The following is a 13,614-nucleotide window of genomic DNA, read 5'->3' as shown; positions in this document are numbered from 1 at the left end:
ATTTCAAACCCCCAGGGGTTTCACCAATTGTGGTACAACTGGGCTGTGAAAATGAAAAATTACATTTTTTACACAAAAATGCAGTTCTGGCTCAAAATTTTTCATTTTCACAAGGAATGAAGGAGACAAAGCACCCCAAAATCTGTGCCCCAATTTCTCCCGAGTACGGCAATGCCTCATATGTGACCAAAAAATACCATTTGGGTGCATGGCAGGACTCAGAAGGGAAGGAGTGATATTTGGATTTTGCCGCACAGATTCTGGTGGAATGAATGGTGGGTGCTATGTCGCATTAGCAAGACCCCCGAAGCACGGTGAAATGATGAACCTAATAATCCATAGATGTGTGGTATATTTTAAAGCACTCCTTCATACATAGGCCGGGTTTGTCGGGGCAAGTTTCACAGTGGAAAATAGTTTGCTTTCGTATTCCCTTTTTATAGCAAACTTTGCACCTTTTTTGTGTCCTAGCCTTTTTTCCAGTGGAGGGGATTTCGTTAGGAAAATGCTGCCCTGATACAATACGGGGGCCAGTACTAGAAGTACTGGGGCCGTCTGCCTGCTGGTTCCCAAATATTAGGCCCTTTATGACTTCCTCTTGAAAGTGCATAAATGTCCCCGTCTGGCTGGTAGAACGGAATAGTACGTAAGCGTTATACAGTGCCATCTGGATGATATACACGGCCAGCTTCTTATACCAGATTTTTGTTTTCCGCAGGGCACTGTACGGCTTCAGTACCTGATCTGAAAGATCCACTCCGCCCATGTACTTATTGTAATCAAGGATACAAATAGGTTTTGAGGTGTGGGTACTGGTACCTGGTACAGGGACGGAGGTGGTACTGTCTCCGTGAATTGTTGTCAGTATAAGGACATCCCTCTTGTCCTTATATTTGACCAACAACATATTTTCGGTGCATATTCCCCTGCTTTCACCCTTTCTCAGTAATTGGGCAACGTGCGTTTTTGGCAGGCCTCTTTGGTTCTTGCGCACAGTACCGCAAGCTGCTGTACCTCTTGAACCAAGGGCCTTAAACAGGGGGATGCTGGTGTAAAAGTTATCCACATAGAGGTGATAACCCTTATCCAGGAAGGGGTGCACTAAATCCCAGACAATCTTTCCACTAACACCTACGAGGGAGGGGGGGCATTCTGGCGGTTCAATTCTTGTGTCCTTCCCTTCATATACCCTAAACCTGTGGGTGTACCCTGAGGTACTTTCGCACAGCTTATACATTTTTATGCCATACCTTGCCCTCTTATTGGGAAGGTACTGGCGGAATTTAACCCTTCCTTTAAATGTATAAGTGACTCGTCTACACAAATTAATTTTTGGGGGATGTACATCTCAGCAAATTTGGCGCTGAAATGATCAATGACCGGCCTGACTTTGAATAGCCGGTCAAAGGTGGGATCATCTCTGGGTGGGCACTGTGCATTATCGTTGTAATGCAAAAGTTTAAGGATCGTCTCAAAACAAGTCTGGGTCATGGCCATACGATGAAGTGGGGTGCTGTACAGAACATCTGTACTCCAATATTGCCTAATTTCTGGCTTTTTAACTATGCCCATATGTAACACCAGACCCCAAAACGTCATCATCTCTACTGCATCTACAGGGGTCCACCTAGCAAATGATGATGTGGGGTTTTGGGCAATAAACTGCTGGGCATATAAATTACTTTGGTCCACCATTAAATTTATAAAATCATCAGAGAAAAAGACTTTGAAAAAGTCAATTTCTTTGAGGCCTGTACTATCAAATTGGATTCCTGGGTTGGCCAAAAACTCAGGAACCTGGGGCTCAAAATTGTCTGGTGGTGGGGTCCATACGAGATCAATCATTGGGGGGGGGGGGTCTCAGCTGCTCTACGGGGGCGTCTTTGAGGGGGTCCCTCATCACTAGAGGAGGAAGAGAAGCTTAAGACAAATGCCAATTCATCGCTTACTTCACTGGCTGTGTCAGTGTCAGAGGCAAGAAGGGCATATGCCTCCTCCGCTGAAAACAGTCTTTGCGATGATTGGGACATTTTTATTATTTTCAAGTGTAGTGTTTCAACACGTGTATAGTGTAGGGGGGGGGGGGGGGTTCAAACTTTATTTCAACACAGGGGGTATGTAGTGTGTATGTAGTGCTTTAACACGTGTAAGTTTAAAAGAAAAAAAAAAAAGCTCCTGCGCCAAAAATTGAGCACAGATGTTGGTCAGTAACGTCCGTCACTGATCAGCGCTCAGCGGGCACAGGACACCCACAAAAGCACCGTGGGTGTAAAAACAATTAAAAAAAAAAAGCCCACAGCACTCTCCAAAAAAAAAAAATTAAAAAAAACTGCTGAAAAAAAATTATATCAACCCTGTGCCAAAAATGCTGTTCAGTGATGTACGTCACTGATCAGCGCTCAGCGGCCACAGGACACCCACAAAAGCACCGTGGGTGTAAAAACAATTAAAAAAAAAAAGCCCACAGCACTCTCCCCAAAAAATAAATAAAAACAAACTGCTGAAAAAAAATTATATCAACCCTGTGCCAAAAATGCTGTTCAGTGATGTACGTCACTGATCAGCGCTCAGCGGCCACAGGACACCCACAAAAGCATCGTGGGTGTAAAAACAATTAAAAAAAAAAAGCCCACAGCACTCTCCAAAAAAAACAAAATTAAAAAAAACTGCTGAAAAAAAATTATATCAACCCTGTGCCAAAAATGCTGTTCAGTGATGTACGTCACTGATCAGCGCTCAGCGGCCACAGGACACCCACAAAAGCACCGTGGGTGTAAAAACAATTAAAAAAAAAAAGCCCACAGCACTCTCCCAAAAAAATAAATAAAAAAAAACTGCTGAAAAAAAATTATATCAACCCTGTGCCAAAAATGCTGTTCAGTGATGTACGTCACTGATCAGCGCTCAGCGGCCACAGGACACACAAAATCACCGTGGGTGTAAAAAAAATAAAAAAAAAAAAACCCACAACACCCTCAAAAAAAAAAAAAACTGCTGATCAGTGATGCACCACTGATTAGCAGTGATGCAACACTGATTAGCAGTGAGGGGCAGCAGGCACACAACTGTGGGTGCAACCTGACAGGGTATATATATATAAAAAAAAAAACCTGCACCCCAAAAAAGGTGGTGATCACTTAGTTTATAGCACAAAAGGGGGGCAGCAGGGGGCAGCAGATACAAAATTAAAGCACACAATTTAAATCACTGACACAATGACGCTGCTGCAGCAGCAGCAGCAGCAGCACAAGGAAGTCACACAAGGAAGTCACACCAGGAGCTGGCACCAACGCTGATCAGGTCAGTATAGGGCACGGAGACCACTCTGCACGCTGTTCCTGACCGGAATGGCGGCTGCAGGGCTGTCTCCGTTATTTCATCTGAGGTGAAATGGCTGTGATTGGTCCGTCGGTCCGACGGACCAATCACAGCCTTTGGGGGCAGGTGGGGTGACCACCAGTGTCACCCTTACACCCGGTGGTGATTGGTGCTGTACTTTACAGCACCAATCACCACCGATCCCTGTGTCACCGGCGAACGTTATTCGCCGGTACACAGAAAAACGCTGTAATTGGCTGTTCACATTGAACAGCCAATCACAGCGATCGCCGATGGGCGAGGGCATCGCTGCCCCCCCTGGGCAATGAGGGAAGATGTCTGCTGTCAGGGACAGCAGACATCGTCCCTCTGTCACCGCGTCTCTAGACGCGGTGACAGTTAAATGGCATGACGTACATTTATGCCATGTGTCGGGAAGTACATCCCGACCATGACGTAAATGTACGTCAAATGTCGGGAAGGGGTTAATGTATGTTTCCCAGCTGTAAATTCTACCAAAGCTTCTACTGTTTGTGTCCCTTTTATCCACATGCAATCTATACTAGATGTTTACTTTATGATACAACAAATCGAATATGTGTCATCTCTGTTTGGGACATACAAACAAGAATGGGATGTATTCTCAGGTCATATGTCTTTCCTGCTTGTAGTCATGACATAAATAACAAATAATTATCACACCTGTTTCAATTAAACATCCCAGATGAAATGACACAACAAATATGATGCAGAGGTTTTTGCCAACATGACCGGAATGTGTATAAAATAAATCACATTAGATAATGTAGCACTAAAGGGGTTTTCACACAGTGCGATTTTGCTCGAGATTCAATCGAATCGGGATCAAATCGTACGGCAAGCATAATGCATTCGATTTGGACTATATAGTACAGATCTGTACTATATAGTTTACATGCTTTTTTTGAGTGATATTTTTCTATTCGATTTCGATGACACGCTGCCATGCATCAGGATCAAATCAGCATCAAATGCAGCTGAAAACCGTTCGATGTCCATTCAATTTCGATTCGATTTTGCTTATATAACCAATAATCAAATAGAAAAATAAACCAAATCGAACAGTGTGTACAAGGCATAAGTGTTGCAGAAAGATAATTACCAGATATAAATTACATTTTATTATGTAGAAAAATTTTAATAGTGTAATCAATGTTTTAAAAAGGCCTTCTAATTACATATACTACAAGTAATACACACTGTATCCATTGTTATTTTATGGCCATTTATGTTATTTTGTTTCTCAGATGCATTGTTAATCCCGTCAATGACTGACTTATGTTATTAAAGTTCTAAGTTAAGCATTTTAGTGTGTACCTTTGTCTCTCAAGTTTTCTTCTATACTTCTCTGTGCAAATATACATTTCAATGTATTATGTCAAACATGAATAATGTAATTTATCTAGACATGTAATCATTAAAAAATATATGGATGGGCCTTTTGATATTTTACACATGCCCAGCTGTTCATTGTGCAAATGTTTAGCTAAATAAGTTGTAACATTTGGAAATAAAAATACTGTTTCTATAGAAATCAGGGTATGTGGGGAAAAGTTAAATCAATCTCGATATCCCAAACAAATCTGGTTTAAGCTAGAGATGAGCGGGTTCGAACCCCCTCGAACTTACCTGATCCGACGCCGGATCCGAGGAGTTCGCCGGTTCCCCCCATCTTTCCAAGTCCAAATCGAGGTTAAAACGTCATCATCCTGCTGCATAATTCATGGGGTGCTGCTAAGTGTGCCGTCACAGTCCAGGGGTGATGCTAAGTGTGCTGTATCAGTCCAGGGATGAGCCAAGTGTGCTGTATAATTTATGGGGTGCTGTTAAGTCTGCTGTATCAATCCAGGGGTGCTGCCATTTTTTTATTAAAAGAATAACTCTTTTTTTACTGCAGGAGTGTCACTGTGTGCCGTATAATTCCATGTGTGCTGTGTCAGTCCAGGGGTTCCGCCATCTGTGCCATATAATACCATGTGTGCCATCATGTGTGCTGTATCAGGTCAGAGGTGCCACCATCTGTGCCGTATAATTAATGGGGTGCTGCCAAGTGTGCTGTATTAGTCCAGGGGTGATGCTAAGTGTGCCATATCAGTCCTGGGGTGAGCCAAGTCTGCCGTATAATTCATGGGGTGCTGCCAAGTGTGCTGTATTAGTCCAGGGGTGATGCTTAGTGTGTCATATCAGTCCAGGGGTGATGCTAAGTGTGCCATATCAGTCCAGGGGTGATGCTAAGTGTGCCATATCAGTCCAGGGGTGCTGTTAGGTGTGCCATATCAGTCTAGTGTTTGTGCCGCCCACTTGTGTCGCTTATCATAGTTATCCAACTACTTCCGTGCAACTTTTTGGCCTAAAAACAATATTGTGAGGTGTTCAGAATAGACTGGAAATGAGTGGAGATGAATGCTATTGAGGTTAATAATAATAGTGTAGAAGCAAAAAAAAAATATAAACAAATTCTGCGATTTTAGCAGTTTTTATGCTTTAAAAAAAATAAAAAATCAGACCCCAAAACCCAAACACAAAACATTTAGGGGGTGTTTTGGCAAAACCCATTGGAACCCAAACCCTGAAGGTAATCAGAACCCAAAACACAAAAAGTGGCCAGTGCACATCCCTAGTTTAAGCTTGGCATACACTCGCCGATATATTGTGAGCCCATTGGCAAGCGCAAGTGTGTACCCCTGATATTTCTGTGAACATTGGCTGTGCAGCACAGCTGGTATATCTGCAGCTGAATCGGGACATCTGGCTGTGTGGATGTGTTTTGAGGATCTGCTGACATGAAACAGATGAAGGTATGACTTTAGCAATGATTATACCCTTGTATAATGATTATACCGTTGCCATTACTCATGCATATACATTTTTTTTTATTATACCATAAATGATTCACAATAAACGTATTTATAAGTAAAAAAGTTAATTAACAAGTTTAATAAAAGTAGTACAACTGATAATTAAAAAAATGCAAATGCAAGTCTATTAGCTAATTATATAAAGCATGGTCAAATAATTGGCAAATAACAAGTAGCCAAATCACGTCAGCTATGTACAAATCAATGACTTTGGGGGGTATTCAATGTGGGGGTCAAGGCAGTCAAGCATGCTCGACCACCGTGACCCAGTCCTGTTCTCGGTCAGCTCGACCGAGAACATGCAGGCGGGATTCGATGTCCCGCCTGCTGGGGAGTGAGAAGGCGGCATGGCCGCGAGCTGCAGCCGGGTAGAGGTGAGCTGCAGACGGCAGCTCGTCACTTCCCGGCTGTTCTCGGCAGAATGAGCCCGACAGCTTGTTGGTCTCGTTCTGCCAAGATACCCTGTTCAATGCTGTCGGGGAAGACAGCATTGAATAAGTCCCGACGGGAGATGCTCGCCGGTGACTGAATATCCCCCTTAAACGTGTTTACTGCTAAAGGTCAAGCTAAAATGAAGTCATGTGTAGCCGCTACTGTACAGGGGCCTTACTCAGCTTCACTCGCATGCATTCACTAGCACTGCAAATGCAGTGCAGTGTTCGGGCCAGCGGGAGTGGCAACTCTGCATTTGCGGGGTGGTGACGGCGCATTGCGCGGGGTGCATTCCGGACAATGCAGTGATGTCACAGGCAGCCAATGTGACCCAAAAGGTGGTGGCCCCGAAACTGGACTCAGAGCTAGGGTGCTCCTCCCAGGGGCTACCCTTTATGTGTGAGCACTTCACAATAGCGAGAAATTCCCAAATATTCCTAAGGGCAGCCTTAGTACATCAAATAATTAGGGAAATAGAAATAACAAAATCTTTATTTTGCGCATTTGTGGTAGAAACAAGTACCACAGCATCCAGTACAACAACCTGCACACATGTTTTGGGGTTAACTTTCCCCTCCACAAATGATCTTATCAAAGTATTATATCACTGCACAGAAGTCAATAGTGAAAGGAGGCGGATGTCAATCAGCAGAACCAGATATACGCAATATATGATGTGCACAATATAGTACAGTATATGTGTAACAGAATCTGCTCAGTTTTGATAGAGCAATATTAAATGTCTATCCCTAGGAGTGGGAGGCTCAGTGGCATAAGCACTGCAGGCAGATACTAAGAATCCTCACAGAGCAAGCCAAATGTGTAATATGTAATATGGTTGTTACCTACAAGGACCAGGTCCTCAATATGCTTACATGCTGGCCCTTTTGCTTACTCACAGACCATGTCAATTATGCATAATTATCAAAAGGTTTGAATTCGTAGTTTGAGAAAAGAGTTAACAATGACACATTTCACTCTCTGCTCGCACTAAAAATCTAAATAGCAGTTAAACAATAATCCAATGTAAGGACAATAATTCTATATCACCAAATTAATTCAAAAGGTGTTGTACACAAACAAAGATATACTGTACAGTAAGTGCATGACTAACAAGAGGCGCCCTCTGGTGGATAAATGTCCAAGTTATTACTGTATGCATGGGTCCTGTGTTCCCTAACCTTTCTTGGATCACTGCATCCTTTAATATCAGACTTTTTTCCCCGAACCCCTAGGCCAGAAGGTTATTACTGTAAAATTCAGCAAAAATGATTAAATAATGTAAATTGTGCTTACTGTAGCTTGTCATATTTCTTTTATGTTTTGCTGACAGGGTTGAGCACTTATTTTTGATTATAAATAATTTGATTTGATCATTACCTACTCAACACATAGTAACACTGTAAGTGCCCCTGGCATCTAGTTTAGGAGCCACTTCTAATTACTAGGAGGAATGCGCACTCCAAAAACACATGAGTATGTAGGTGAAAGATAACACTATACTAACCGCATCTGCAGAAGGAAGATAGCAGCATTCCTCTCCTACTGTACATTCTCACCTTAAGGCTTCATCAGTAGCATGTGCTGCTTCAGGGCAAAGGGAGTTTTTATACTACAGATGAAAATAGTGGCACCACTAACGAATGAAGAATCATTAGGACATATACCTATAAAATAGTATAACAATGTATCCCAGTGACATAGTAGCACATGTGATACAGATGTCATGTCACCAGTCAGAGCTGTACTGATAGTTGGCCACTCATGATTATTATTATTATTATTATTATTATAATTTTATTTATAAGGCGCCACAAGTGTTTCGCAGCGCCGTACAAAGGAACAATACAGGGAAACAAAACTTGGCATAACATTGAATAAATAACAAAAATACAGTACAAATAAAGAGCGCCACAGATCAATACACATTACAGCTTGGATATAAGTAGTGAGGACTCAATCAACATACAACTAGAGGCTTGAGGCCAATGATGGAGAGGAGTATGCAGATGAAGATGGTCACTGAGTGTTGGAGTAAAGGAGAGCTGTGAGTGAAATGTGAAGAGAAGTGGGCTTTGACAACAGGAGGGAAGAGGGCCCTACTCGGAGGAGCTTACAATCTAGTAGGAGAATTGATGGACTGTCCTGGACTAAGAGGTTATGCTCTGTCTAGGTATCGTGTGGACTTATATGCTATCACTGCTGTGGGGATTAAGTGATAGTTTGCCCTGTGGAACTGATCTGGGACTGTGACTATACAAGGACTGTCTGTTTGGGCCTGCTACCTGAATATCTTTCTACTCTGCAATTTACCTTTGCCACTGTTTATTGTCTATTTGTGCGTGCTGTGGAAAATAAACCATTCTTCTGGTTTCATCTGCTCGGTGTCTGAGTGATTGAGGAACTCGTACCCCTGCATGATGTCACAGGATGTATCTCAGGAACACAGCGAGCATGATCCTGTCAGTACAAGGGCCAGCCCCACTCAGCAGATAAGTCCCCGCTCCCATGTATTATTGTGGACTCGGTGGCTGCTTATTGGGAATTATGCTTTGTGTGCATGAGCATAATCCCAGATAACAGCATTATAGTGGGAAAAATGCTGACATGGGGGCTAATAGGATAGCCTCAACTGAACCTATTAGCGGTGGTGAATCACAGCAGCTAATTGGATACCCCCTAAGTCTATACTGACCACCAGAGGCGTAACTAGATCTTTGTGGGCCCCATAGCAATTTTTTTAAAGGGGCCCCCCCAACTCAGGTCTCATTCATTCTCAATCTTTTACACACACATTCTCTCACATACTATCTGTGTATTTCATTCTGTCTCTCATATATACATCCATACACTTCCGCTATCTCATACATACATTACATACATACATATACTCTGCCTCTCACATACATAAATTGCCTCTCATACATTACTGTATTTACATGCATTTAACCCCTGCTCTTATACTGTATATACATCCATTTATGTATCCATTCACTGCCTCCTACATACATACGTCCATACACAGCCACTAACATACATCCATACATATACATCCATACACTGCCACCCACATACATACATACATACATATATATATATATATATATATATATATACACGTCCATACACTGCCTCTAACATACATTCACATACGTCCATACACTGCCTCTAACATACATACATCCATACACTGCCTCCCTCATACATACATCCATCCATACATCGCCGCTCTCATATATATATATATATATATATATATATATATATATATATATATATATACTCTGCCTCTCACATACATAGCCTCTCTTATACTGTATATACATGCATACACCTCTGCTCTCATATATATATACCCATTTATATATCCATTCACTGCCTCCCACATAAATACATACATACGTCCATACACTGCCTCCCACATACATACATACATACATATGTCCATACATTGCCCCTAAAATAAATACATCCATACACACATCCATACACTGCTTCCCACATACATACTGTTCATACAGTATGTATGAACATACATACATACATACATACATACATGTATGAACATCATACTGTATATATATACACACACACACACACACACACACATACATCTATATACAGACTATATACACTTTACTTTGTAAGAGGAGTGACTCGAGGGAGCCACTGTTCCCGGCACCTCAACAAACAACAAAAGGGCAGCTTACCGCTGACAGGCTTGGTGCTGTTGCTGCCATCTCCCTGCTCCTGGTTAATGGACGGCCCTGTTTCTTGCCAATGAGTGCCGACACCTCAGCGCTGCTCCTGGTGGGGGCCCTACTGCAGAATCTGCTGGTAGGCAGCATTGCGCTGCTGCTCTTAGGGGGTGGGCTACTGGTCTCTGCTTGCCAGCACGCACCCCGTCCCCTCCTGGACATGCTTACATGAAGTGTCCATGGAGCTGCGCCGGAAGTGTTCCCCCGCCGAGCCGCGGTTGTAAGTGTGTCCCTGGAGCTGCGGCCGGGTAGTGTGTCCCAGAGCCGTGGCCGGGTAGTGTCCCTGTTGCCGTGGCCGGGTAGTGTCCCTGTTGCCGTGGCCGGGTAGTGTCCCGGGGCCTGCAGCAAAGTTTACCCTAGAGGTGGAGCAGGGGGTAGCTTGCTGGGCCCGCGGGCCCCCCCAACCCGCCGGGCCCCATAGCAAGTGCACCCCCTGCACCCTGTATAGTTACGCCACTGCTGACCACCTATTTTGGTGATCAGAATGAAAGCAAATAGGTTGTTAGAGGGGTAGGAGGATACTAGGAGCACAAGTAATTTAAGCTTTCTCCACTTGTAAAGTTTAGAGCATTACAGTACCTACTATAAATGCAGCCCTGATACCATGTAAGCTAGGGTGCCGGATGACCAACCCGCAGTTGGGATTCCAACAGTCATTACACCGATGTCGGAATCCCGACTGCTAAAAGCCCGACATACGGGCAACGGCTATTCTCCCTCATGGAGGTCCATGACCCCCATAGGGGGAGAATAAAATAGAAAAATATAGGTGGCGAGCGTAGCAAGCCACTGTGCCCGCAGCGAGCCTGCAAGGGGCTTCGTTGTGCTCCCCCTGATGTCCGGGGAGCAGTCAGGATTCCTATGTCGGGCTAATGACTGTCGGTGTATTATACTGTAGATAATGGGTACATAACAGAGGAATCTTGGTCCCATAGCTTTAAATATTTAAACGTTTCAATTAACCGAATTAACCAAACATTATAATTCAATAGTTTGTTTATGCATCAAGATCTGAAGCCAAGCAATGTTCTGGGACTCATCTGCCAGGTTTGTAGGGGAAGACAATTTTATTGTATATGCTGACAAATTTACTAAGATGGGAGTTCTATTGCAGATGGGATGTTGCCCATAGCATCCAATCAGATCCTATCCATTATCTTCTAGAACAGTGGTTCTCAACCTCAGTCCTCAGGACCCACCAACAGTGCACGTTTTCCAGGTCTCCACACAGAATCACAGGTGAAATAATTAGCTCCACCTGTGATCTTTTAAAATGTATCAGTGAATAATGAGTGCACCTGTGCACTTGGCGGGTGACCTGGAAAACATGCACTTTTGAGGTTGAGAATCACTGTTCTAGAAGGTGCTAAATAAAGAAGTAGAATCTGATAACTGCTATGGGCAACATCACCGCTTTTCATTTGTAGAAGCTTTAGTAAATTTACCACTGAATGAGCGACATTCTGACACTTATCCAGAGTTTTAGTTACCGCATCCTTGCACCCTAGGTGACCCCTAAGCTCGCCTAATGACAGCATCAGTCCCGCTAAATGAAGGTACTATAAAAACGGATATGAAGCTACAATCCATAAAGGAGGGAAGATGAAAAAACCCAGGCAACTTACAAGTACACAAGGGGGGTTATTGTGGTTGATTTGCAAGTCTGCCAAACCCCGCCTTGCGAATGGATGGCTGGCGCCACCCATTCGCAAGGGCGACTCACTCGCAGGGGGAACATTGAAAGATGTGGAAGGTGCATGCATATAAAACTGACTTTCAAGTCACTTACATATGCGTGCACGCTGGGAAGGAAATGGGCGGCAGTTGACATCCGGTGAGGTCAGCTGCCCACATGTCCGTCATGGCCTCATTAGAATGAGAATGCCCAGCGTTCTCATGGGAACGCCCATGAAATGCTTGGCGTTCCCATATGCTAATGGGGGCGCCCCATGCCCTGGGTGCACCAGTCTGTTCACCATGGGTGCGCGCACCCTGCCTATGCACATGCGCACAGCACCACCATTGGTCCCCGTGCGAATGCAGGACGGTTGAGAAGCAACCAGAACAAGGCCCCAGATGCGATGGATGCTACAGTTTTCCTCTTCTCACCCCAGTCTATACACTCTGAGCAGCGTAATGTCTCCAAAAAAAGATAGACATCTTGAGGTGGATTCAAAGTGACAGAGAAAATTAGCAACAATGCTGCTACTGCTGCTCTTTAGGATATTACACTGCGGTTCCATACTTTTCTCTATAAGGTTTGACAGTATACTGATGAGGTAATTTCATATAATTACATGTGATATTTGGAGACTTGCGAGACTGTAAAGGTCCCCATACCTTAGGACAACTTTTCTACTGAAAAACGGCAAACTCTCAATGCTTCTTTATTTCTGCCCAGTGCAGTTGCACATGCCAACCCTTTTTACCTTCAGGGTGTTTGGAAATACTCTAAAATCTCTGCTTACTTCCACAGATAAACACATCACTTCAAAGTACTACTGCTCCCCAGCTACCAACCTCTTCATTAATTTTACCTTTGAAATTTGTATTCTTATATAGAGCTTGGTTTAATTTAGCATTTATGTTGCACCTTCATGGTACATAGATAGCGTTATATACACACATACAGGGGTTAAAGTGAGGGGGAACTGGGGGGAACTGAGTTCCACCACCTCTAATGGTAGGGGGAACTGAGTTCCACCACCTCTAATGGTAGGGGAAACTACTTCCGCCTCCAGCACAGACCTGCACAGTAATTCCAACAGAAAAGACTGTCCCAGCAGCTTTCTTCTCTGGCACAGCATATGAGATTTCAAGCTGTCACATGGTACTATTGCTGTGGGCATTATGTGTAAGGAGCTGTACTACTATGGGCATTGTGTATAAGTAAAGAAACTGTGTTGCATACATGTATAAAGAGTACTACTGTGCAGCGTAACATGAAAAGTGAGTAAGGGGCATTGCATGTGGTGTAATGTGTATGCGATTGTGCTACTGTGTGAAATCATTTAAATTGGGGGTACAATTGTATGACCACTGTCCCTTCATAAAGAAGGGGAGGTAGGACATAAACTTATAGTTGCAGGTGGTGCCAAAAACTCTGGCACTGGCTCAAGTTTGCCTAAATTGGGAGGGGGGGTGGTTGATGTCAGGGGAAAGGAGTTCCACCACCTCTCAATGACCACTTTAAGCCCTGCACACATACA

This window comes from Crinia signifera, chromosome 2, assembly GCF_055691185.1.
Source record: "Crinia signifera chromosome 2, ASM5569118v1, whole genome shotgun sequence".
Taxonomy (NCBI): domain Eukaryota; kingdom Metazoa; phylum Chordata; class Amphibia; order Anura; family Myobatrachidae; genus Crinia; species Crinia signifera.
Note: the sequence above shows the minus strand (reverse complement) of the source record.